This window comes from Dasypus novemcinctus, chromosome 12, assembly GCF_030445035.2.
Source record: "Dasypus novemcinctus isolate mDasNov1 chromosome 12, mDasNov1.1.hap2, whole genome shotgun sequence".
Classification (NCBI taxonomy): Eukaryota; Metazoa; Chordata; class Mammalia; order Cingulata; family Dasypodidae; genus Dasypus; species Dasypus novemcinctus.
The window spans coordinates 31277643-31299753 of record NC_080684.1 but is presented as its reverse complement, the minus strand read 5'-3'; the positions used below and the strand labels follow the sequence as shown (position 1 = coordinate 31299753).

The following is a 22111-nucleotide window of genomic DNA, read 5'->3' as shown; positions in this document are numbered from 1 at the left end:
TTAGAAACCAATGATAAATTCCATTGTTTAATAGCTGATGGAGCTGAAGCCAGCTCAGCTTTAGCTCAGCTTCAGCTCAACTTCTCAGTTGAGAAAACGAATGTAAATTTTCCATGCTTACTCTCTTATTAGCAGCATTAGCTCAATGCTTTCTATTTGCTTTCTAGTTCCCTCTTTTATATAAATAACTCTGCTTTAGGAATTATTTGGGAAGCATCTTTATCACCTTCCAAAGTATTAACTTTGGAGTGGGGCCTATAAAAGTGAGGACTTTTGTATTAGGTCCAGCAGCACCTCCCTCTGATTGAGTTCAAGTGGATAGTAAATCTTCTCACCCATACCCCTGAGTGTTTCATCATTTTTTAAATTTGAAATTAGATAGTACATATTTTTCTTAAGTCTTTTCCTCCTAAGGATAAGAAAGCAGGTCATCTCAGTCCAAGCTATTTATTGATATCAACCCTTATAAACTTTTGATGCAATCCTAGTATATCAGAGCTGGAAGGGATCATATCAGTTTGGAGATGCAAAGAATGGGGAAAATGTCATGCGGAGTCACTTCCTGCTTCTAAATCATGTAAAGGTCTCCCTGGTTTTCTCCTTCTCTACTCTGAGCACCTGAGTTTACCTAATACCCATTTACAGGTTTGCTTGTACTTACCTAAGAAGTTTAGTTCCCCAAAGTCAGAACTCGCCTCTAAAATCTGCAAACTACCTTGACCAAGCAGAAATTGAGAAAAAGACATTAAGAATGAATACGGAGTAAGTGAACTGTTTTGAGGGAGAATCTGGTGTAAATTTATGAGGTGGGTAGTAATTTATCTTTTAATAACCATGGAAGCATTGAGCCATTTGTTTCTAAATTTATTGTGCTGGGTTTTTTATTTTTATTTATTTTATGGCCTGTATATTTTATTTTTCTACTTTGTAGTTAGACTCTATATCAATGATATTTTGATGCTCATGTCAGTTTAGGATTTTTGCATGTGTTCATTGTTTGATTTTTAAAAGGCAGTACAGATTTATAGGTTTTCATCATAGTAACCAACAGATTGTGTGTGCATTTGTTTTTGGATAGAACCTGAGAGGTGAAAAAGAAAAGTAATATAATAATGACACGAATGACTCTTTAAACCATGCCTTATGCCTTAAGTGTTATTGCTCATGATAGCCCTGTATCACTCACTATGCCATTTAGGAAGATTTGTTATATCATTCCTAGAGTGTTTTTGTTTTTCTAGGGGATAGGAGAAATCAAAACACTTTACACAGAAAATGATGATAACCAGGTAGTAAAGTTTTGTTCTTTGCTGTTTTTATGACTTTCCTGCTGTCATTCTTTAGGTTTTCTTTTTACTTCTTTGGCTTTCTATTTGTTGGTATTAAATATACCAATGATTAAATTCCAAAATCAGTGTGAAAAAAAAAAAAAAAAGGATTAGGCCTGATAGCAGTTGGGAACCAGAAAAGGAAAAAAGCTCTATGCATGTGTTTTTCATGTAGTCAATCTTGTTGTTGTTGAGCTTTTTCTGTTTGGGGAGTCTGATTTAATGCTTGTAACTTCCTTGCTTGCTCTCAGTTTTCAAATATCTGTTTTGCATCCAATTTCCTACGAATGCAGGTTTTCTCCTCTATTTCTCAGTGACCAATTTCCTTGCCTAGAACTCCATTCCTCCAGCATTCTCTCTGGTTCCAGAACTATTGTCAGAGTGTTCCAAGGATGTCCATCAGAACTCTGGAGCCAACTGGATGCCAGTCGATGGATGTCCTGGGTTATATGCCCACCTGCCTGACTCTGCTTATGCACATGCTCTGGGACTAGGACTCAGCCAGTAGATGGATATGCATCTTGTTTGTCCTTTCTATTGTAAAATGAATGATAATTTGAGGTCTACCCTACGGTTGCACTCATAGGTCCACTTACTGCTTACTGGTCCCTAAAAGGTCACATCTGTGTTCCTTCCATGCTCCACACTTTGCCCTTCATGTGACTCCATAGGACTTTCTAGATTTTCCTAGCCATTTTCCCCCACTGGTCTGATACTTTCTCGGGCTTCTTGTTCTCAAGTTATAAAATCTTATGATCTGACTACCTCTTGTATGTAGGAGGCAGAAACCTACGGCATTAATGTAAATTCTGGGGATAACATCGTGTCCCAGATTGATTTTTCTCACTATGGATTACACATCTTTAAGAAGCATCTGGTTCCTTGCTTCTTTCTTTGTTTTTTATTTTAATGTTTTGTTTTATTTCTTTGTTTTCCTCTCCTTATAATATTTGGTACTCTTAAACCCGTATTATTTGGGAATATTTGTTCTCCTTCACTGTTACTTTGAAAAAAGTTTCATACATGAACAAAATATTTCTACACACAAGAAGTCTAACAGTGTTGTAAGGTACACTTCCCACATTCTTTTAAAATTAATGTCCTCTCCATCACCGAGAAATGCCAATGGGAGAGGTAAGGAAACTGAAATAGGGAAATGAAAACAGTAGGCTGTATCCTCACATTGCCTTTAAGCTCTGTCAGCTCAGCCATCATTTCCCAGCTTCGGCTAGGAGGTGGCAGAATGGACACCATCATTTGTGTTTCTGGGGAACTCTTGCTGCCAGAGGTTCCATGGAAGGGCCAGTCTGCAAGGTCATAGATAAAGGAGGACACCCCCCATGGTGCCCAGTCTATACACAGGACTCCTTCTGCTTATTTCCAAGCCTTAGTCTAGCACCGGAATTCTTTGTGGGGCAAACAACTTGATGTCTATTTAATAATGAGTTTTAATGTTTTTATTTTTCTGTGTGTATGTTCTGTACTCACCTAACCCTTAGTGAGCAAGGTCAGAGGTTGGAACGGCTCTTTGTACACTCAGAGCCCTCCATAGTTAGAGTCAAATTAATTCTGATAGATGTTAATGAGAGGTTTTGTAGCCATGCTGTAGCATTTATTCTCTCTGCTTGGATTAAAATAATTTGTGCCTATATTTGTTCCCTTTTCTTGATCATGAGCACCTGAAAAGCAGGGATATATTTTATGCTTATTTTGAATATCTCTGTATCTCTCTATATCTGGCAAAAAACTTGGTGCAGAAAAGAAAAATATGGGGTTTCTAAATTCATGAGCTGATTCGTTCATTGTTGTTTGAGACATTGTCCATGTAGGATAAATGGGGAAAATTTTGGCCTAACTTTTAAAGAATCTGTCCTAGATTATACCCACTGTCAGTACCAAATTTCACACCCACCATTAATACCAAATTCCCGTGGAAAAGAGCCAATCCAATGCCTAAGGCCTAGTAGGTACTTAATAAATATTTGTGGAATGACTAAAAAAGGCAGAGCTTCTGTCATAAGATGAACTTGCACACCAGAGTATAAACGCAAAGTAACTCCTGGGAAAGTGGAGTATGCTGTAGCAAATGTGGTAAGGGGGTCTCAGATCACCCATGACTTAACGGACCCTGCCCTGATTTGAGAACCAGTGTTGCTGGCTTCTAGTTACAGTTCCTTTGTAGTCATTTTTGTAGCCCTGACTATGTTACTTAACTTCCCTAAGCATCCTTCAGGATAGATGAGAATAACTCTAACTGTCCCAGCTGCTTCACAGGTCTGTTACGAGAATCTAATCTAATCAGACCAGCTAGTGCTTTGTAAATGAAAAGTGTTGCACGGTTATCCTGGGGAAAGTGTACTAAAATGATTCCATTTTCTTAAGATTTGGGAGCTCGTAGGCTCAGCCCCTACAAGTGTATTTTCTCCATTGTGAAAGATTCTTCCTGAGCATTTGCCTGTGCCATTCCTGAGTCAGAGAAGATGCCTCCGGACCTCCTTGTCCAACCTCAAAATTTTACGTAAGAGGAGACTTGAGTTCGGAACAAAAAGGAACTTGCCCTTAGCCATCCCTAAGTAGTGGCAGAACACAGGACTCCTGACTTTTTGCTTAACAATAATCCATGCAATATTCACTGAAAAGCCAAGTTCTTTCCCTCCAGTGCAGCTCTAATTGCACTCTCTCTAGGAAGAAACCACCTTTATTCTGGGTCTCCTATTTAAAACACGCCCCACTTTTTGTCTGATTGTTCTCTTGACAGTGTCCCTAAGTTGTTTCCATTGCTAGTGACCCAAGGTTGCCTTTCCCATGCCTCTGTGTCTCTCGGGGGCAGTGTGCATCCAGAGGCAGGGCAGACAGTCTGGTCACAGAGAAATGGGATTGCTTTTCTGGGCACTCCCTCTCTGCGTATTTGCAGTGTTTTGTCCCTTCATTTCACAGATGACAGTGAACTTTTGATGATTCTGTGGCCCTGGTGAGAGATCTCAGCAATCTGGGCAGGGTGACCCTGGACTTTATCCCTGCAGGCCCCTCCAGCTAATCCCTGCCGCGGTCTTCTCCCCTCCCCCACCTCAGGAGGTCCGGCAGTGAGCTTGCTGACGTTGGTGTGGGGGTGGGAGAAGGATTTTGAGCTTCCCTCCCAGTCAGCTGGTGTCTGTTTTCAAGACAGATGGTGGGTGGTGACGCCGCTCTATTGTCCTTCCTTGCCTGCCCCGGAGGAAGATTTCCTTTGCCAGCAAACGTGCTACACTTCCAGAGAAAATGGCATCTGCTGCTGAGGGCAGGTCCAGAAGGCACCGCAGCCTTTGGTCTGTAAGCTGCCCCGTGCTCCTTTAGGGCCCCATGAGTGACCAGTTGCTCTCAGTCTGCTCCTAGACTTGAAGCAAAGGGACACGAAAGAGACATTAAAGTTAGACCTGAGGAAGAACATTTTTTTTACATAAATGTTATTAGATATGATTTAGAAATCTCAAAAATTAAAAATTTCAAGTGAAATTTCCTGGTTCCCCACTTCATGCCCTTCTTCTCTGGTAACCTCCTCATCCTGATATGATATTTTCCCCTAAGATTGTTCAGTAGCCATCTTACTTTTCGGGAGTAGAAATGACAGTATTTTATGATGCTTTCCTACAGTTCAGTGTCTCTCAAACCTTAACATGCATTGGAATGGTGTGGCATGTGCCTGTGTGTGTGGGAAGGGTGGAAAAGTATGTTACAATTCAGATTTTAGGGTTGTTTCAGTAGATTCTTGCTTAGAAGGTGTGGCAATGATAATAAACATTGAAAAGTATTTCTTAGGCTTTTAGATTGAGGATACTCATTGAAGAGATTCAAAATTTATTTTGGGGGAGAAGAGAGTGGAGGAATGTTTGAAAGACTCATTATGAATGGAGGACAGGGGAGAGAGGGAAAAGCCATAGTGAGATGAGAGAAGAAGATGAGAGAAGAAAAGGGGGGAGCTCAACCACTTATGAAAAAGCAGGTCTTGGGGACTTAAGAATGAGAATGAGTGGGAGGAATTTGGTGGTCTCATCTAATGTGAAGGTGCCGGGAGGCAGAGTCACTTCGAAATAATTCTGTTAAAATTTTCTTTGGATTAACCTAGAGTTGAAGCAAAAACAGTCTTCTGGTTTAGGGCAATTGTTGAACTTAAAGTCTGAAATTTGGAGTCCTACTGTAAAGCCACATGAGTTAGAGCCTTGAGATAACCCTGTTCATATGCAGGACCCAGGACAATAAAGTAATTTATAGAATGGTGTAGCAGGATACCAACTTGGTCACTCTATCAAAAAATAATAATGACTGTAGCTTAAACAAGATAGAAGGTCTCCTATATGAAAACTGTGGTCAGGAATGGCACAGTCTATGGTCATCACAGGCCCAGGACCCTTCTCTCTCGTTTTCTGCCACCCCAAACATTGCTGCTTTTACTCATCTCTAAAATGGTTGCACTTAGCCCCTTCCAGCACAGGCACATTCCAGGAAAGACAGAATGGAGGGAGGAGGAGAGGGGAAAGAGAAGGAAAAGGTAGATACAAGCTTGCTCTTAAAGACCACCATCTGTAAGTTACACATATACCATTGGCTTGAACTTAGTCACATGGCCACACAGTCTCAAGCTTTACCAGGCTACCATGTGACCAGCTACACTTGCTATTCCAGGGAAGACTAGGAAAACACATAGGATATTTCAGTGGTCTCCCTCACAAGAAGTTTCTAAAACATAACACGAGTCATGTCTTATTTTCAGCATGAGACTAATAATACGGTCAATATTATTTCCATTTCCACATAAGAAAACTAGGAGTGTAAGTGACACATGTCAAAGTTGACTTTGAACTCAAAGAGGTCTTTTGATTACATGTTTCCTTTTCTTACCCCTACTCTGGGATGTAGCCTATTAAAGTGATGTGAAGACAGAGCTCTCCTGGCCTTCCTGACTGTACCCAGTAACTAAATAAATACAACTTATCTCCCCCAGGGACCTTCGAATTTAGGGAACCCCCTTTCACTCTTACCCCATACCCCATCTTCACATCTCTCTAGAATTTGTTGAAGGGAGATTTCTAGATCCCTCACTTTGAGCTTGACAGTGGCCAGGACAAGAGCTCTACACTTTGTTGTTATTTTAATACAGGTTTTGGGAGCAGCCTCTCCGTTTAATCCTTGGCAGATAAACTAACAGTAGAGAGATTGGGAGTTATTTATGAAGACTTGCTGTCTGTATGAGATTGGGCAGTTGTTAATCTTTTCAGCTGAGGTTGGGGAGCCCATTTTAATCAGAATTTGTACAGGAATAATCCTTTCTTTAAATTCTGGTCCAATCCCTTTAATATTTGCAATCAGGGCAGTGCTCTTTGGAAGACAGTGTGCTAATATGGAATTTAAAGGGATGAAATAGGCAGGCAGAAATAGTCCTGTAAAAGAAGTTCCACCCAACAAGAGTTCTGAATGAGGCTTTTATATGACTTAAGCCTCCTATGACTGAAAGAACCTAGAAATCACCAGACTTTTCCATTTTTCTAGGGAAGACTTATTTGAAGTTATTCCACTTGTGACCCTGGAAAGTAATAACCAAAAAAAAGGCCATCAAGACTCTAAAAATTTTTACTCTAAGACAGAGCATATAAAAGAAACAAAAATTATTTTTATACAGGTCTCTAGAGGGACTTCTTAAGACAGGGGCACAGAGTAAATCCCTCATTGTGCTCGTGCGCGGAGAGAAGTCAAGTGACCTGGTAAGTCAGTTTGGTTCCCTCAAGAAGCAGATACAAGGATGTGATTAGATAAGCAAGAGATTTTAATTTTTGGAGAAATGCCTATGAACGATTAAGGAAAGAGAACATGAGTAGGAAGGGAAACCCTCAGACCTTGATGCAAGTCTGACACCTATGAAAGGAGAGGGGAAAGAGGAGGATCGGGCAGAAAGACACTCAGACTACAGCACTAAGAACATTTCAGCTGTGGCAGTGAGGCTTCCTTGAGCCAAAACTGCTTGTTAGAGGGGTAAGTAAAATTGCTTGCAAGATCCACACCATGCTTAGTCATTAGCCGGGAGGAGCCCAGTGGTGATGTGGCCCAACCTGCGTACACAGAGGTGGACGCAGGCGGTCCAAAGTTCCCTGCAGCAGTTTCCTGCCGATCTGAGCAGCATGTTCCCATGGCCACAGCACCTGAGTTCTCTGCAGTTTGGAGAGTTTACTTCCTTATTTGGACTTCCATTTCCTCATTTATAAAATAAAGTGGCTACAGCTAGATGATTTTTTTAGGTCCTATACACCTCTTTCAGTCTCTCATTTTACAAAGAGACCTGACCTTCGATCCTAAAAGGTGTGTGTGTACGAGTGTGTGTGTTGGGAGGCAAGGACGGGTTGTGTGGAGAGAAATGGGTTAATGGTTGAGAGGAAGACGGATCACTCTGTCAGGTGACTTCTTTCTGCCTCCCCCTTTTCTCTTTTCCGCTTTGCAACCTGGGCCAATGGTTGGGCTGGCCACAGCTTCAACCTAATCTAATCTATCAGGGAGGTAATGAACTATAAAAGTGTGGATTCAATTACAATTAGAGAGGAGTTTTGTGTTGGCTGGAGTCTGGCGCTAGCCAGAGAATAGAAACTCAGGCTGAAAAGGCCCCATCTGTGCTAGCGAGGTCTGCTGTGAGAGGCTGGGCAAACCTCACCGAGCACACTGCGGAAAGCGCAGCGCTCATATCAGTGCTTCTTTTTTAATGGAAAAGTCTTTACTTTTTGGATTTTGTCTTTTCTCAGGATAGGGTCAGAGGAAAGAAAGTTTTTAGTCTCCTGGTAGAGCATTGGGATACCCAGAGCCTTCTTTTTCTTCTCTGTGAAGCTCCTGGTTCCTCCGTCTCTCACCCTCCCTCCTCTTCTTAAATGGTGCAGGTTTAGGCAATGGAGTGGACTGTCCAGTGAACCTTGAGAAAAATCTATTTCTGTTGGAATCCTACAAATTGTGCCAAAGTGCTTCGTGCACATTTGTTCCTCCTTTTATTCTGCAGTCCAAATTATACCATCTTCCAGGTTCCGGCTGAAGAAGCCGCCCTTGGATGCGCAGAGTGAGCTGTGATCTGCTCATCTCTCCTGAGCCCCCGTTTACACATTGTGACTCTCCTGATGAGATCTATCATATCCTGACTCATTTTTAAAAAATCGTCTTTCTTCCTACAAACTGTTCGATTTCAGGGATTATCTTTGATTAATATCTATATACTCTATATACCAAGCTCATCTTTAATTAGTATAGAACAATGACTAAATACAGGTTTACTGAGAAGAATAAACACATAGTTGAGCTAGATTGTCCCTTCTGTCCTCTTTTACCACTGTACTATCCTTCTTTCTTGCTTCTTTGCCTAATTTTTCTTTCTAAAGGGAACATGGAACAAGCCATAAAAAGGGAAGTAAATTAAAATAAATGGAAGTTTTTTTTTTCCCATGCCACTTTCCCTTCCCCTAATTATAATTATTCTTATCTAAGATGCTATAATTTAAAGTATAACTTTTGGAAGCCCCACAGCAATATTTGGCTTTACTAGAATTCTATATTAACTTAGCCAAGGTGGTCTCCATATTCATCCAGTCTATGTGAAAATGTGGTAACATTCTTTGCATGGGTTTTATATTTAACTTTTATGAAGCAAAGTAATAAAAGGCATCCATGCTATCTCTACCTCTTATGAGAAATATGATCTTGGGCATACATGATTTCTCTGCATTTTTTTATCTGTATAACAGGCATAGTAATTTTATCTACAGCATATTTGTTGTTAAAATATTGTGCTGCCCAGCAAATGCTATATATGTACTTGCTGTTGTCATTACTGTTATTGCCAAAAATGATTAAAAAGAAAGAAGCAAAACCCAACGAAAAAAATCCATGAAAGTCAGTCATAATCCATTACCATGTGCCCAGATCTTTTTGGAGAAACTTTTTCTTTAAATAGCTAAAACTTTTCTTTCTCCTTTCAACTGATTCATCTGTCAGGGACTGAGCCAAAATATTTTGAAGATTTATAAAATATCAAAAAAGAGAGCCAGGCTGGTGTCCTCAAACAGTGATCTGACGTGAAGGGAAGAACAATTGGATCATGTGCGGAGTAAGAATTGGGGCCCTCTTTTAGGCAATAGGGACAATGGATGAGAGAGTGTCTGCTTATTTTAAAATCAGGTAAATAACATGAAAATCAGATGCAAAATAAAACCCAGATTAGCATATAATCACATTAGCAGACTAATTGAGTCAGGAGCTCAGCACTTGGGGTAATGGGGTTGTACCCTTGAAAGGGAGAATGAGAGAAAGTCCAAATTGTTTATCCATCCTTCTATTTCAATGCTGAACAGAGGGCCCTGGGACCAGATGTGGCCAGAGTCCCATCCGGACAGTTAGCACAGTATCACTTACTCTAGGGGACCTATAAGAAGGGATTAGGGGTCATAGACTGAGAGTGGCAGCCTCCTAAGGCCTAAGGGATTAGCATCTAATGCAGCCAGCTTTGCAGAAAATCGGACTCAGATGAGCATCTAACCTCCTTTATTCATCTTTGTTTTTCAGTAGCTGTCAGAGTGAGGGGGTTCTTTTTCTTTTTATACAGTGATAACCTTTCCTGAGAAGCCAGGGTGGGGTCAGGGATGTTGGCTCTACAGGTGACTTGGCAGCTTTGAAATGGAAATTATTTTCCATCTATCCTCACTTCTCTGCTCCTTTGGGCTTTTGTTCTTTCTGCGGAATTTTCCCATTTTCCCCTCCTCTCCTACATCCTAATACCAAATATTTCTATCTTAATTGTAACCAGTGCCTTCAGTCCTTTTAGATTATAAGTCCTGTATTCTAACACCCTCAGTTTACTCAGTCCTTCACTTTCAGTCATTCAAAAGATATGGTCAGTCACTTCTAACACCCTGTGTCTAAACCAGTACACCATGCTGTAGACGACTAGAATAAAATGGACTAGAACTCAGTGCAGTCATGTTTAGACTGGCTCTATGAATTCATCTCATCCAACTCCTTCAATTTTCCTGAACGAATATGAATTTATGAGATATTTAGCAAAGTGTTCATGATCCGAGATCTAGTTGTTGATTGACAAATCTGTAACCCACGACTATTCACTCCCATACCAGTATTCTTCCCACTCTACCTCCTTGTCCACACTTATTTCATTTTTTCAGTCTCTACCTGACTACTCTTTTCTCACAAAGTTGCAATGCTAAAACAGGTTTTCTGTCTCTTCTGCAGTGTTTGGTCTGACAGCAGAACATTTTGTCCTGGTTTGCTTTCTTTCTCAAATTTACATTACACATTATTCAAGGTGATCAGAAATTTCTGTGAAATACTCACAGCTCCTGCCCTTTCCTCTGAAGAATAAGAAGAGTGCAATAGCAGAAGGTGTCAAACAAATTTCATAGTAAATCTCCAAGCTTAGTGAGATTCATAGAGGTTCGTAGAATAAGCTTTAGATTTAGACCAGGGTTCCCAAATCACTTGTGATATTACTTGTGTGGCAGTGGGCAAGGCTGATGTCTAAGCTTCACATTTCCTCATTTGTAAATTGTGAGAGAGCATGACCCTCATAGGATTGTTTTGAAAATAAAGAGGCTTATATACATAAAATGCCTGGCATTTGGAAGGCACCTACCAAATGGGAGTCTGTAAGCACATGGATTTATTAAGCCTCCATTGTATAAGCTGCCTTGTAGTTTGTGTACCTGGAATGGAGGCAAAGGGAATGTAAAAGAAGGAGAACATGGTATAACCCATGCTCCAAAGACATCTACAATCTTGAGACACGGCAAGAAACCAAAAATTCAATTCCACGGGCATTTTCTTTAACTGTTACCAGGATCTAGTCTCAGAATAAAAACATAAGACCCTCTTCAGTCCTTTAAGTACATTTGCATTTATCAAGAAGATAGATCATTACATCACCACAAAAATATGACATTTGCTAATATTAAGGGGTCAACCTATATGACACAGAGAAACAAAGTTTGTACAGAGAGAAGACAGTGTTATAAAGGCGTTTAAGCTAAATCGAAAAGGGTAAAAGCAGAGAGAAGCATTCCAAACAGGGGCAATGCGAGGCAAAAGACGACAGTCACCGGGCTATGCTGGAATGCTCTCTGGGATCCGTGTACAGGATGGGTGGACGGCGGGCTGGGTAAAGACCAGATCAGGTCAACCGGGACTAAGCAGCGCCACCCGGACCTGTGTGGCCTTTGTCCTGGTGGGGAGACAGAGACAGTCTTCCAGAGAAGAGCCCAGATTCAAGGCCGGCAGTTAATAGCCTGGCTCTAGGACTGCAGTTAGTATCCTGGCTCTAGACTGCTCCATTTTGGCACAGGTGCTGTAAAGGAACCAAAGCGTCCTGTAGGAAAGTTCTGTCATCTTCTTCGGGTGGAGGGAGACGCCCGTTTTCTAGGGCCATCCCGGCTCAGCAGGTGCCGTCTACTGCCTGGGTCTGCATCCTATAGCCCTCCGCAGACACGCGAGAAACTTTAGCGAGGTGCCAGTCTGGTATTCATACCCCATCTGTCAAGATCCCACTCTCATTAGAGGGGTGGGCAAGGCGGCCCTTTCAGGGCCACTGCCCCCTCCCCAGCTCTGCACTGGCACAATTGGAGCCCGGTCACGTGGGTTGTTTCCTATGGAAATCAGCCCTGTGCAGCCCCGGGGGGGAACAGCTCTGCTCTCCTGTATTCATTTCCTTCCAGTGTGGATGGGGATTAGGGAGAGCTGTTTCTAGCCCTTCCTGTACACCGGAGAAAGAACTGGACAAAAAAAAAAAATAAATAAATAAAAAATAGAGGAGGGCTCGAGTGGGACACAACTGGTTTAGGGTGGAAAAAGGATAAGGGTGTATCAGCAGAATTGCTTGTGTGGGTCTCAGACGATCCTCTGTGGAGAGAACTTCAGATTTCCAGGATACTGAAAACAGAGGGGTGACCAGCCTCCTTTTCAGAGGTCCTGCGGTGTGAGCATGAAACTGGGATTAAGAAACTGGGTAAAAGCTTTACCCATTTTACACCAAGAATTTGACAACCTCCTGGAACATCATGCCAAGTCTTCTGGTCATTTGTTTATCTTTGTTCTGCTAGACACTGACACAGCTGGATAAAATTTTTAAAAATCTGTTAGCTTCCCAGTGAAGTTCAAAGAGGCAGAATTTGGGCATTATGCGGATAAAACATCTGCAGGGTGAACAAATTTTTTTAGACTTCATCTGGTTGTTTGCTTCCAATACCCTCATATTACTTTCAGACATCACTAGAATTACTTTCTAATTAGCCATCATTTATTTGTTGCCTGGACATCTTGTTATACTTCCAAAATTTACTAGATGTACCTGTCCATAGCCCTTATATCTCACCTCTCCAACCTAGGTTTTTGCAAAGAAAGCCAGCATGAGTTTTAAACCCACACTTGATGTATTTATGAGGGAAAATTTTGATAATATGAAATCAGGATTATCCCAGTTAAGTGGAGACATTTGTGCAAATTCGAGGCTGTGCTAGACCCGGGGCCCTGGTGATCTCACCACCGGGGAACATGGGTAGATAATGGGGCTTTGGAGGTTAGGTCTGCAGGTAGGTAAATGGACATTTGAGGTTTTGATTCTTTGAATTTGTTGATTTTATTTTATTTGAGGAACTTGATTCCCAGACACAGAATAACCCTGACCCTTAATTTGCATAGTGCTTATTATTCTTTGACATCATTTTAAAGAACACTTCATGTTTTAGAAGTTATAAAGGCCTCCATTTCTTATTGTATTAAGTAGTGATGTTGAAAATAGTCTGATATTCAAAGTTCACAACAGTCTTCCTCTCTAATCATTTACCCAAATACTTCCTGATACTCTAATTTATATGCCTACCAAATCGGACTACATTTTTTTTCCCTTCACTAATTCAGACTCTGCCTTTGGACTTTTCTAGCTCAATGCTTCCGCTTCTCTTTAGCCCTTTGCTTGGAATTCCTTGAAAGCATTCCCCTGTTTTCCCCTCCCCAAACCTCTCTCTTAGCCCCGATTTCTTGAAATCGGCCAGATGGAATTTGGCTCCTTCCTTTAAGTCTTCATGGCTTTTTATCTTAACTTTAAAACAAAAACAATAAACACCTACATCTAGCAAATTCCCAACTGTCTCCCAGCCCCGCATTAGAGCAGTGGATTGCCTCTCTTATTCCACCATCCCCATCCTGTCAGCCCCTTTGACCTGAAAGACCCCTCCCATACTAATATGCATATTGAGTGAAATTACCTTTGCCCCTTCCAACTGAATCTCAATTTATTCATATGTAAAGTTAAAGAGGTTTTATTCTATAATCATGTATTTATTCTATAAACGTGTATTGTTGGTAAAGGGTACAAATTCTATCGTCCTTTCTAGCTCCCATTCAGGATGTAATTTATGATTGTTGGGGGCAAGAACTAGCCTTTAAAAAGTGTCTTACTTATGGAATTGTTCCATAAATAGCTGTTGATGTGAGTAGAGAACAAACTTCCAGAGCCTTGCTCCTCCTGGCTCTGCTCCCTTCTGGGACCGCAGCACTCCTGCTGCGCCTGCCTCCTGCCAGGGGCCTGGGCTGTCCTTGGCTGGGACTCGGTTTTCCAGAGAGGACTGCTGAGGCTGGAAGGGTGACAGATGGCTCAGCAGCAGCAACAGTCTGAGGAAGGAGTCACTGAGGGGAGTCTGAGAAAGACATGTGTCAGGCTTTCCTAAGAAGTGGAAGAGAAGACCACAAAAGGAAATAAATACCAGGCGCTGTTTTATAGACAAGCATTTGCAAGTTTGAACTAAGGAAAAACAGCACAAAATAAAAACCCGTATCCTGGGGTAAAAAGTCATTTTTCACGATTTCTCTGCACAGGTTTCTCTTTCCTTGCTGTCTGCTTCTGGCCAGCCTTGGTTTGCAGCTCCCTACCAGGTTCTTTTCTGATCCAACAGGTTCAGAAGGGGGTGGACCCCTCTCCCAGGCCCTGGGCTCTGAGACGTGGAGCTGTGAAGGGTGGATTTCCAGGGATGGAAGGAGGCCAGTTCTCAGAGCCCCGAAGGCCTGTGAGCCAGGGCCCAGGCAATTGAAGGAGGGCAGGCATGGACAGGGTGTGGGCAGGACAGGGCACTGCTATGGTTTTGTTTCCAAGGTTTCCCGTGGGCAAGTGACTAAATCTCAAAGCTTAATTGTCATGCTGTGTTCTGTTCACTCACGTGCAGCAGCAGGGGTGGAGGGTGGGTGCTAGCAACTCTGAAATCCTCTGACCTCTAAGCTGTTCAAACCTTGACATCAGGATTAGACTCAGTGTCCGCCTAGTGGCTGCAGAGGAGAACAGCAGCTAGAAAGGGCCCTGTGCCTTGCTCACCTCATCTGTAAAATGCTGGGGCACCAAGAGGCCACTGATCACCTCTTCCCTCCCAGTCAGTCCCTAATCAACAGGAGTCCAACAACTTACGACATTTTTGATTTAAGAAAGTTCTTTCGGAGTGCCAATCATACCACTTTTGTGAAAGGCTAAACCTCTTAATTTTGTTCCGCACACTGGATTGGTTTTACCATCTCTCTGAAAGACAGTGATAAAGTCTTTGTGTGATTGTGTGGCAAAGGATATTGGATCTAAGTGTGGCTTGGGTTAGCCACTCAATTTGTTGAATATACATTTCCGGGTTGGTAAAATGAAGGGAACATTTTCTGCCTTTCGTAATATTTATAATCAATGCTTAGTGCTTTACAGTTCATAAAATACAATTTATATCATGTGGATTTATTTATATACAGTGGATGATCAAGAGAGATTATTAATATGGAAATGTAAATTATACTAATAGAATTCATATAATCAAGGATCTCAATCCTCACATAATTCTGAGGGGGAGTTGAGGTGATTCTGCTCATTTCCTGAGTGGAAAATGAGAACGTGACTTACCACAGAACAAGTTAGTGTCAAAATGAAATTAGAGCCTGGCTTCTCCACTTTAACCTCCAGACACTTGTTACCAGATCACACTGTTTTACAAGCAGTCAACATACTCACATAAATCATAATATAACAATTATTTCTTGAACATGCTGAACCAAAAGTAAGAATTTAATTAGTTTAGGACTTCATAGAAGTAGTGGTCGGTTATCTTCACCCACATCAAAGGTATTCTGTGCTTGTCTGCCTTCCTTTCCCTCTGTCTGCCCATCCCCCCCCTCCTTCTGACAAACTACTTTAAGTTCCAAGTGAGGGAGAGGTAAGGGGGAAAAGGCATATTTATTGAATATTACCATGTTTTGTTCATTGAGTTAACTGTGCATTACTTTTCCAGTTAGTTACTGTTATTTTAATCCCTACAACAATTGCAAAGAGAGAATTTAATGAGAGAATCAGAATTATATTACAATGTGAGAGACACAGAAGAATTTTCTGACTTGCCAGATATTGAAAAAAATGCTTATGAAATTTTCTTCCCGGACTGCTTAGATTTTTAAGGGTCATATAAAAAATGTTTAGTGATTAGGAGTGACAAAAACTTTTATATATCTAAGTAAAACAACAACTATCTGGCATATTAATGATTATCATTTTATAGATAGGCAACTGAATCTCAAAGCAAAAATGTACTTTAGTTTACATAGCTGGTTGAGTGGCACAAGTAGGGATTTGAAGACAGAACATCTTGACTCCAATATCCATTCTCTTCTCATTATATTATACTGCCTCAACAGGATGTAATAATATGTCTTTACAACTCCCATTCCTTTTCTGGGTTAGAGCTGGCTACACCTGTACTGTATAATATGGTAGTCATTAGCCACGTGCAACTATTTAAATTTAAATTAATCAAAATAAAATAAAAATTTACAATTCAGCTCTTTAGCCACACAAGCCTTATTTCAAGTGTTCAATAGTCACATGTGGTTTGCAGCTATCTAAGTAGAACATTTCTGTTATTAAAGAAAGCTGGAACAAGATGAGAAGCAGTGAAATAAAGTGGGTAAGGGCACAGGCTCTAGAGTCAACAGTTTTGGGTTCAAAACGTATTTATTCCACTAGGAGTTATATGATATTGGGGGTAGAGGAAGGATGCACTGAAGGTTTTTTAAAAAAAGAAAGTTTGGGAGAATCTGGTCTTGGAACTAAAAGATAAGGTTCTGAGCCCAGTTCTGTCACTAACTGCTTGTGTGAGTTCGAAAAAAATCACCTGATTTTTCAGAAATCCAGATTCCTTTTTGGAATAGGAAGATAAACGTAAGCCAAATTGATCCTGAAGTTCTTTCTAAATCTAACACTGAGGATATGACTGAACATCTCACATGCAGGGACTTGGAATGCTTTCTGTATTTCTGACCTCTAGTGAGAAGTGTAAACGGTGCTATTATGGGGCTGTGCTGCCACCTGGTGGAAGTATGTATTGTCTGCATGAACTAGTTTATCTGGAAAATTTCTCATAATTTTAATACTGTACGTTGCTATTTTCTCCCAGAGGAATACAGATATTTGCTTAGCATTTGGAAACTTTAAGATATGATAGCCTATCCTTGATCTTGTTTCTACAGACTGACCCTATAAGTGGTCACATACCACGTCTACATATATAAAACGTTTGATTTTAATAATAAAGATTAATCCATTCTATGAATTTGTGAAATTAAAGCCTATTAATTCCTACACAGTGGATACAGAGTATTTATACCACCTATCTAAGTGAAAATTTGTCCTAGCTACTTTTAAGAAAATACAGTGTTAACACCACTCACACTTATTCCATAGAGAGCTTCTCTAACATGCTGACTTGTAGTAAATGCTCAGAAATAATTGTTGTACAAATAGTAGTGGACAGAGTTAACATTTATTGAATGACTTTTATGTGCTGGGGAATGATTTCTAAATATTGCTTTAGAAATAAAGGCTCTAAATATAGGTTCTAAAGCACTGATCCAGGTGCTTTAGAAATATATTTGGAAATATATTTACTGGAGAATACAGGAAAGTATAATTCTTTCAAGTCTGGATTTCTTATCCTTGAAGTTCCAATGGTTCCATTGAAAATAAAGAAACCTTAGACGTTTTGTTCTGTTTAAAGTTACAGTGGCTTAAAATTCCATGTGTCTTGAGTAAAATTTTCAGTCAACTCCAATTGGTTGATTTTTGTGGGACAGTTTTTGAGTTTCTGTAAAAAGGTCCCTGGCCACTTACTCAATGGTTCAACCAATCATATGTGAAATTTCTCCTCCAAACTTTAACACATTAAGGAGAACGTAGGTGGTGAGCTCAATTATGTGCATAGGTCAGCAGATAAAATATGGGATTGGCTAATGCCATTCTATGCTAACATGTTTAACTGTCCCTAATGGGATGGGAACTCTGGAGAGAGTAGAAGTGGAGATTTCATGTATCATTCAAGGGCAATGGGGTTAAGACAAAGGAAGTCCATGCTTATCAATTTTTGCTCAATCTCCCATTATCTCTATTTTTATTCTTAAATTAACTAAAATATTTAAACCCTATGGAAAGTATTGAAAATACTATAATACATTTAGTAGGTGCTAATATTTTTCCATATTTTCTCCAGAGCTCTCTCTTTTTAAATTGAAAAAATAAAATGATGAATATTCCACTCAAGTCTTATACTTTTGTTGTTTTAACCACACTTCCATGCACAGACTTTTACGATTTATGTTTATACCCATAAATAATATAAACTATGTTTAACTACTTCTTTTCTTCTTAAAAATGGAAATTCATTCATGTATATTCTGCTTGTGCACATGTTTGAGAGTTTACCTGGGGTGTATATCTAGAGGTGGAATTGCTGGGTCATACTATACATAAGTCTTATACTTTTCTAGGTAGTTATAAACTGCTTTCCAAATAGATTGTGCCAGTTTACACTTCAAGTTAAGAATTTTCATTTTTCCCTAGCCTCGTCAAAAGATGAGATGATTATTTCCAATTTGCCAATTTGATTGTTATGCAAAGCTAAGGATTTTAATATGTATCTCCATGGTTACTAGTGACATTGAGTGTAATTAAAACATTTTTTTTTCAGAGTTTCACAGAAGAAAATCTTTTATAAATAGCCTATTCTTATTATCCTATTTATCTATTTAGTTTTTTTTTTCTTATTAATTCATAAGTATATAAATAAATTAAGCTTTTGATAGTAGTGGGCATTACATGTACTTTCTCCCAGCCTGTGGATTGTCTTTTGACTTTGTTTTAGTGGTGTGCTTTGTCATATAGATATTTAAAAAATTTAAATATAGTCCAAATTTGTTAACCCATTATACATTTAAGGATAGAAACTTTAGACTGATTTCAAATGCCCATTTATGAAGTAAAGAAATTCATTACAAAACTAACAATCTCATTCAGCTTTCTTCCTGGCTGGGTTTCAAGAACACCTTCTTAATATACAAGTATTTTGAGGTTTTCTCCTAATTTGTAAATGATAATTTGGCTCTGGCTCAGCCAGTATGGAAGAGAAAGGAGGGATCCAAAGGTTTGCCATGATAAGTCTATACATAGAAAACTGAGCCCTCGGTATGCAGTCAGGCTTATCTAGAACTCCAGATCAATACTCCATGTCCTTAAGTTGCAAATTGCCTATCACATTCTTTTAAAAATGTCTTACCTTTTTTAAAGGCTTAAAATGCATTTTAATAGTTGATGCTGCATTAATACTCCATTTTTCAGAAAAGTTCCAAATTTCAGGTATCAGAAACAAATCAAATATAAAAAGGCACAGCATAACTACCTAAGATAGGCAAGGCTAAGAGCTTCAGTCAGAACATCAGCTAGCTTATGGCAACCCTGTTCCTGAGACTGTGAGGGAAGCGGACTTGGCCCAGTGGTTAGGGCGTCCGTCTACCACATGGGAGGTCCGCGGTTCAAACCCTGGGCCTCCTTGACCCGTGTGGAGCTGGCCCACGTACAGTGCTGATGCACGCAAAGAGTGTCCTGCCATGCAGGGGTGTCCCCCGCATAGGGGAGCCCCATGCGCAAGGAGTGCGCCCCATGAGGATAGCTGCCCAGTGCAGCCTGCGCAGGAATGGCACTGCACACACGGAGAGCTGATGCAGCAAGATGACGCAACAAAAAGAGACACAGATTCCCGTGCTGCTGACAACAACAGAAGCAGACAAAAAGAAGAACACGCAGCAAATGGATACAGAGAACAGACAACTGGGGGAAGGGGAGAGAAATAAAAAAAAAAGAAAAGAAAAGCTGCGAACGGCAACATCATAGACAAATTAGGGACTGTTCCTGGGCAGTCCTCACCCAAGGAAACGGTGGAAGCAAGTCAACACAAGATATTTTTTTTTTAGGAGCATATTTGCTTTTTTTTTTTATTGACTTTGTAATAATATTACATTAAAAATATATATGTGAGGTCCCATTCAACCCCACCCCCCCAACCCCCCCTCTCCCCCCCCCCCCAACAACACTCGTTTCCATCATCATGACACATCCATTGGATTTGGTAAGTACATCTTTGGGCACCTCTGCACCTCATAGACAATGGTTCACATCATGCCATGATGTGAACACAAGATATTTTAAAGATATACTAAAAGAATATACTAAAATGAAGATCTATGAGAAAATGTCTTCTTTAGGACATGAAGGAGTAATATATGAGCTATAACAGAATGAATGTATACTGTCTGTGATCTTGGTGGATATTTGCTGAATTCTGGCCTGGGAATGAATGGAGCAATGGGGCTAAGGTCATTGGGTGATGCTTGGTTTTTGTGGTATATGTGGTAGTGTCTGAAGTTGGGAAACAGGGAATGTAAAGATGAAAAAGCAAACAGATCAGGATGGACAAGGAATGGAATGATCAGGATTAATGGGCTCTAATAGGGTCCATTTTTGCCATGGTTCCCCCCAGCCTTCAACATCAAGAATAGTTGAGACTTCAGGAATGCACCACTCAGAATTGATTTGCTAAATAATATATCGTACTGAACTGAAATGATAAAAACCTCTCTCCCTTGCCCTAGGTCTCCCTAGAGTAGTACAGGAAGGGAAAACCTAACTAGTGGGAGGAAATCCCTAACACTGTTCTCCGAGGTAGAATTCTGGCTAGTCCCAAAAGGGTCCTTCTTTTAAGGGTTTTGAGAAACTATACACTGCAACTTCATTAGTATTGGTGATCTTTGTTTGGAACAAATTCTGCTCCAGAAGCTGCACGGTTGAATGTAGGAGGGGTTCATTAATTGCCCCAATCCTTCCATTGTAGCAGGTTGGTCAAAGCATTCAGTTAGTTAGGTCAATCCCAAGGTTCCATCTGATGTCATAGTGGCTGGTCCTGGAAGAGCTGGGATATCAGCTGGCACAGGAGCAGGGGGCATGGTTCTTCTGTTGTTTATGCCCATAGCACCTCCCATTGCTATCTGGCCCATCCATATCTCCTGCTCTCTTGCATTAGGGAAGGTTCCCTTGAATCCTTCCTGCTGTTGTCAGATCATTTCCTCCTGTTGTCATCGCATCTCCTCCTTACAGCACCTGTGCTCCTTCTCCTGCCTGCTCCAGGTGCTTTCATTTTTGCATCTCTTGACTGATAAGCTCCTCCGTCCTCCGAAGTTCTGCTGGGTGCCTCTTCAAATACTGCCTCATTAGCGTGACCTGGTGCTCATGGCCAGCAGCCTCCTTCTCCATCTCCAGCTTCTCATGAGCTTCCTTGATGGTACAGTCCACTTAGTCTGCTGCTCCTTCTCCATCTCGCTGAATGCATTACAGCACATGGCCTACTCATACTCAAAATAGCCAAGCCATGCAAACCTGGCTAGGTACTGTCACTCCTAGTGAAATTGCTAGTTCTTTATAATCAGCTTCTCTGAAAGTCCCTCTTCATCATCAAATGGATCCACGGACTCCACATTCACAGGTCAAGGAAATGTGCTTAGCAGGAAGAAGCCTTCAGTGCATCTGCCCAAGCTTTTTGAGCAGCTTCTTCCCTGATAACTCAACAGTACCTTTTCCTGAGGGCCTTCCTTGATCATCCAGAATGACCACAGCCCTCTCCACCAGATGAAACACAGAAAAGGCCTCCTCCAGCTGTTCGCTGGACACATACTATAAAGGATGCACTATGGCAGACAAAGCACACCTGTGGCTGCTTTCCACTGAGTGGTACTTTGCCCAGCTCCACTTTGGCAATCTCTGCTAGTGTTGTGTTTCCAAGCAGATAAAAACAGAGCATTTATCCTTATAAATGAAGACTTGCCTACTTTCCCAAAATTTTCAAGTAATTTCCTCATTTCCTCCTAGTGATGTCAGGAGGAAGATTGCCCGCAGATAGATGGTTACGTTGAGTGAAGGGTTTCTCTTTTGATTTCCTAAAATTCTTCAGGTCAATAGCTGAGCCTTCATTTTCATTGCTGACCTGTTGCCCATTTGCAGATATTGGTAAGTAGTGATGGCTGCTGCAGGTGGTGATGCTGATGATGCTTCCTTGGAGTACGGTTTTGCTTTTCCAGGTTAATGGTTTTATTACTCTGCATTTTTGTACCTCATCTTCAATTGGACAAGGCAATCAAGTGTCTTCCAGTCCCCTCTAACCTGGACTTCTTTATGGACTGTTTTCTCCTCAGAGTAGTGGTGACCTTAGTTTTTAATTTTTTTTTTTTATTAAAGAAAACAGCATGCCGTTTTGAGTATGTTTGAATTAAAATGTGTATACATGTATATGTGTATATATTTTTTTGGGTCTTAATATGTATTCCCCCAATCTAATGCTACTTTCTCTCATAAAGCAGTAGAATATAACCATTTGGCAACCTCATTA

General features: G+C 40.7%; 1 pseudogene; it reads right to left on the bottom strand.

The window, feature by feature from the left end:
- Nucleotides 1-20464: 20464 nt before the first annotated feature.
- Nucleotides 20465-21827, bottom strand: LOC101423459 (non-POU domain-containing octamer-binding protein pseudogene; annotated as a pseudogene).
- Nucleotides 21828-22111: the final 284 nt, after the last annotated feature.